Genomic DNA, 5,551 nt, shown 5'->3' with positions numbered 1-5,551 from the left:
GTGGTTTAAAATATATCTGTCGCTGTCACTGTCACTGTCGCGTGAGATGAAAGATTTTCGGAATATTAATCGTTCACCGTTTTGGGAGGTCGTTGCGCGTAATTAATCAGCTCCAGCAGCAGCAGCAGCAGCAGCACCAGTAGCAGCGGCGGCGGTGAAATCTTCCGTTGGCACCAGTGCCTACTGCTAATCGCGGCGATGAGTGTATTGCGATGACACTGATGTCATCGGAGGCGTTGCGTTATTGATGCGCTTGGAGAACGCGTTGAATTAGGTGCCGGGGGCGGCCGCAGGGCACGGATTAATCGGTGATTTTCAATTTTAGCAACGGCAACGGCAACGTTCCACGTAATTGATTGGCTTCTCGATGGAAAGGTCGATGGAGCTCGTCCGCATCGTACGGTGAAAGTGACGCAAATAGAGGCCCGAAAATGTAGGGCATTATGTTGTACGAAATGTCACCATGCTTGCGAAGCTGGAACTCGGAAATGAGGGCAATTACACTCTCACCTACCGGATTCCGCTTCGACATCTTCACTGAAAGTGCTCACTCGAGGGAAGCGGAAAATGATTTTTCAACGTAAAGTCCCGTGGTGCTGCTGGTCTGTGGCCCATACCAAGGGAACCGGCGAAAGATGCTGGAGCATCTTTGTGAACTGAATCTGAACGAAAGGAACGGAAAAATCGAAAGAAACTGTCAAAGGCACTTAGACACAGCGGTAGCGCTGGTCCGGTTCACTCCACATGGCAGCAGGAGTTGTCGTTGCAGTCCGTTGCTGTACAAACAGCAAGAAGTAGGAGAAAAAAGAAGGTAAAACATGCTGCATACACACATACAGACATTGGTGGAGTGTGGACCCGCCAGCATTCCTAATACGAAAAGCCAACACAAGAGCGCAGCAGCAAATGCTGAAGGGACTCGGTACCACAGCGTTGCTGGCTCTAAACATAAATTCCTCACAATGGGCGAATTTCACACATCACCAGCGCCCGTAATGAACTTAGTGGAAGGAACCGTTTATCGGTTGAATGGTCCTTAGAAATGGTCAACGCTTCGGGTTTCAACTAGCGCAACGGACGTCCTGTGGAGGGGACGGTAGATAGGGCCCGGTTGCTTCCGTTATCCGGAGCGATAAAGTGCCGGCCTCTTTATCTACGCCTGAAACCGTTGCCCTATTCGACTGTAAACGACATTGGGGGTTCTGGTGAATGTCTATTATCTGCTTTAAGATTAGCAAAAATGGGGAAAAAAAAACAGTTGAGGACAGTTCTGCGGCAATCGATTCGTTACGTTAATGCTCACGGCAACTGCGGACATATGCAGACTTCCTGTCGATTTTAGCTCTTAATCAAAATAAGTTTACAATATCGTATGCATTTTTCTACCCATTACTCATACTTTAGAAATCCAGAATATACCATGAAAAATACCACAACCCTTTAATGAAGTTTGAAGTCAGTTTTTGAGAGTTTTCCTGCAGTGCAAACACATTTATCTCGCTTTATAGAGGAATTCAAATTCGTCTTTTTCAATTCCTATCTTCGTGATCGTGGTAAGGAACCATAATCGAGAATTTTATTCTGGAATGATCGTGCACCAGTTTCTCATCAGGGAACACGAGCATCACGAATACGTTGATCATCATTAAACATCAACATGTGCTGTATTATTAATGGGTGCTTGGATATTTCTATTCACTCCCTAAGCTGGGGTATAAAACTGCTGTTATTTAGTCATCTCTAGCCCATAAACATTTAAACCATAATTTAAAACTAGTCCCTTGAACTCGTGATACCGCATACAACAGACCTATCTCACAGAAAATGCTAACTAATCCATGTTCTGGAATAGGATCGCTTTCGCACGAAAAGCATCTAACCATTTGTGGAATATCTGCTCCCTCGTTAAGGATGAAGATACTTCTATCCAACGGGTTCAATCTCCAGTCCGTGCAGATGGATATTTGAATAATGAAAAACCATTAATCAAACGGCAATAAAAAGAGAGGGAAAACTCCTGTTAAAACGCTATTCAGAAAGCTGTTAAATTAGTGCGCCGAACTGGAACTCACTGGATTGATTTATGCTACTGGATGGTTGAGGGGGGGCCTAGATAGAAATAAATATCCTTCCGCCAGCTTCGTCATAAACGGCCCATTCCAGGGGCACACGGTCGCCCGTTTGACGTATTCGGAAGATGGTGGAATGGATGGATTTTATTGGTCTGCCGATATCAAATCAATGCCCTGCTCCAATATGGAAACATCAGGGTGGTGCGTGGTACCAGCGATACGCGCTCCTTGAACGATATAGCAGCTGGCTGGCCTTGTACGCTGGGCCCGTAAGTGGCTAATGCAGTGCTTCGGTTACCCACAACGGGCCCTCCGAACCATTTTTTCCGAACGATCCATCGAATGTGAGGTCCATCGATTTCGAGGTCACCGTCGAGGGTCGTTCCTCGGGCGGGGCACAACCGAAGGGTGGAAATAAAAATAGAAACTCGATTGATTTTCGATGCCACTGCCGCTGCCACTCCTCCGCTAGCCGACCACACGGTCCTCGAGCGCGTGAGAGATAATTGTGTTTTCGTCCTCGCAGTCCAGCTGGCCTGGTTGGGTTCGGTGGTCGGGAGTAACGGATGGCACAACCGACCAGGAACCAAGTGGTGCCACTTTGTGTCGCTAGCAAGCGGGCGACCAATAAAAGGAAGACTATGGAGTAGAAAGGATGACGAGGGCTCCGTGTCTGCGGCGTCATGGGGAGTGAAGTTGTCAATTCGCCCGCCCGATCCGGGACTCTGACGGTCTGCCTGGTTGGTTTTGTGGCGGACATGCTTGAGACAAGATTATTTGAGAAGATGAATTCCATCGGAAGGGTTGCCAGAAGATCGTTCTACAACGTTGGAAACAGGTTTTCGATTTATATCGGATTCCTTTTTTAACATTTTAATGCTTTTTTGTTTTGATGTTTTGTGTGATGAATGCGTTCTATTCACGGGAGCTTTGCTCGAGTCCATAAAGAAACCTCTTTTAAGCTCCTATCTTGCTGCTCTACTTTGAACGCTCGCAACATGCAATAGTTGCTCATCGTTCGCTGCCTTGCTCGAACGAACTCGTTTTCGTAGTACGACAAATTCAGTTTTCAAAGCAAAATGGTTCCCACAACACCAGCACAACATTCGTTAGTAAATCGGGCAAGCGAGCGAACGAAAGAAATCGGTTCCGGATGGTGGCGATTATCTGGAAGAAATAAGCGGATATTCCTACCAGCCGTAAAATCGGTTACCGTCCTTTTGCGTCTTTCACTCGTCGGTGGTGGTCTTTGAAGCGATCTCCCCGGAACGGAGCACCGGGATAAACGAAGTAGCAAAGCGGACGATCAAACACGCAGCCACGGCACGGCTGTCAACAAAAGTGAGAGAAAGACACGGAGACAACAGGGACCGGGCGACAGGATGCGCAGATTGTGTCAATCCACAAAAAACTAACGATTGTCACTCTGGGGCCCCCTTTTGCTTTTTGGGGGAAAATGGCGTGCAAAATTAATGCTCTACGCTCGAGGATTTGCGACCGTAGGGAATGTGCCCGTCGAAAGCACCGTCTTGTCTATGCGCCGCTTGAACCGAATGGAGCAGAGATGGATGCTGAAACGAGGAACGGAAAGCGAACGGGAAACTCAAAATATGGCAACCTTCTTAACGAGCAATGAAATCGGATGATTGAAGCGTCCTCCCTTGTTTTGCTAATGGCGCGTTCGGCGCCATAGCGTCGACCGAGCGTGTGCCCGGACAATGTTTTCAACAAACAATTATTCGATAATTACTCAATTTATAACACCGGCTCCCCAAACCGTACTTTCCAGCTACTGCCACAGTTAGGAGCGAATTTATAGTGTTTTTACAATTCCATCCACACGACCCAGTGAACCCATAAATTGAAAGAAAACCATACAGAACAGAACAGAACACGTCATTAATTAGTGTTTTACCAGACATTCGTACTAACAGCACCAGCGCCAGCACCAACACCGACAGCAGTCATTCGGTTCGGTTCCGTTCGTTCACGGATTCAATGCCATCCTCGATGGTGCACGGTGCTGCTGCTGCTGCTGCTGCTTCCAAAAAAAAGGCAATAAATAACCGAAATTCGTTCTTACAACGGTGATAATCATAAAACTTCTCAAGGGCACGGCCATGGTACGGCCGTGGCGCTCGATGCGAAGGGCAAATGGTGCAAATGTTGGCAAGGAAAATGGAGTAGAAAAGCTTTCAAGCAGTGGAGGACACTTGACCCAGTTTTCATCGTTACCTTTTCCACTGTTTTCTCTCGGTAACAACGGGCACACGAACCGTGTACTGCGCATCCAGCTCGCCGAGGATTGGTGCCAAAAATGACGACATTTTCTACTCCAAGCTCCAAAAATGTCTCAGGACACAGGAAGTGGCCGGGGTGGGGAGGGACGAGAGCGACCAGAGTAAAATCATATTTCCGCTTCGTTATGTGCGAAGCAGCTGGAAACTGTGAAGAGACGTCGCCAGTGACGCCAGTGACGCCAAAAGTGGTGCCAAAAGTTTGGTGCCCGGTCTGGTAGCACCAGGGCAGCGAAGAAGGAAATAAGCATTGTTCAAAATGGCTTCCCGAAGAAGACAGTTCGCGGAAGAGACCGGGGACGGCTGGACTCTTTTCGCCTCTTCTAGTAACAATATCGATCCGGGTGGCCATGTGCCCGCGAACACTTGAACTTGCCGGGAACGGGGCGCATCATCCCTCCTTCTATCAACTGTCCCTCCATCTCTTCCCCACATTCTATGGCAACACTTGAACCAATATAGCAAACCAATTGAGAAAAGGCCAAATTTCACGATCCTTTCTGCAGAATCCTCGACCACCCGAGAGACCACTGCGAGGTCACTCAAATGCCACGTGCGCTTCCGATTGCCGGGTCACACAAAGGCACTGAAGGGGATTTGCTTGCTGTCCGAGTTCCGAGTGTAGTAAGGTAGCGCTACCTTCCGTTACTCACCGGTTAGTTGCTAAAAGATTGACGCGGGAGGATTAATCATTTTTGGGAAAAGCAAAGCTCCGGGGGTGAAGGATCCGGGGAAATGATTATCTGTTCATTTCAAGCCCCCCGCCCACAGGATTAATGGACGGAAGTGGATTGAAATTGATGGATGTCCGGTGGTGGGTGAATGGCAGAAAGCTGCAACAGTTCATTCAGTCCTTCCAGGACCATCATAATCACATTACCACTTCGGGGGAGGGCATATCACTGGCTCGAAGGCCACGTCACGAACGCACCAACCCCGGAGATGAAAACCAAAAAAAGAATGAGGTTTTCTGCCCGAAAGGCACCCGCAGCCGGAGAAACGCACATTTGCGCACAAAGGATAATTCGTTTTTAATTGCACTGCGCGCGCGCGCGTGTAAATGTGTGTGTTGGGGTGGAGCTGATAAGGTTATAAGTGCAATCGTGCGTGCCCACATTGTTATGGTTTCTCGCGTTGGCCAGATAAATGCTGATGGTCGGCCTCTGAGGCTCTCTCTCTCTC

The sequence above is a fragment of the Anopheles aquasalis genome, chromosome 2, assembly GCF_943734665.1.
Source record: "Anopheles aquasalis chromosome 2, idAnoAquaMG_Q_19, whole genome shotgun sequence".
Taxonomy (NCBI): Eukaryota; Metazoa; Arthropoda; class Insecta; order Diptera; family Culicidae; genus Anopheles; species Anopheles aquasalis.
This window is presented reverse-complemented; position numbering follows the sequence as displayed.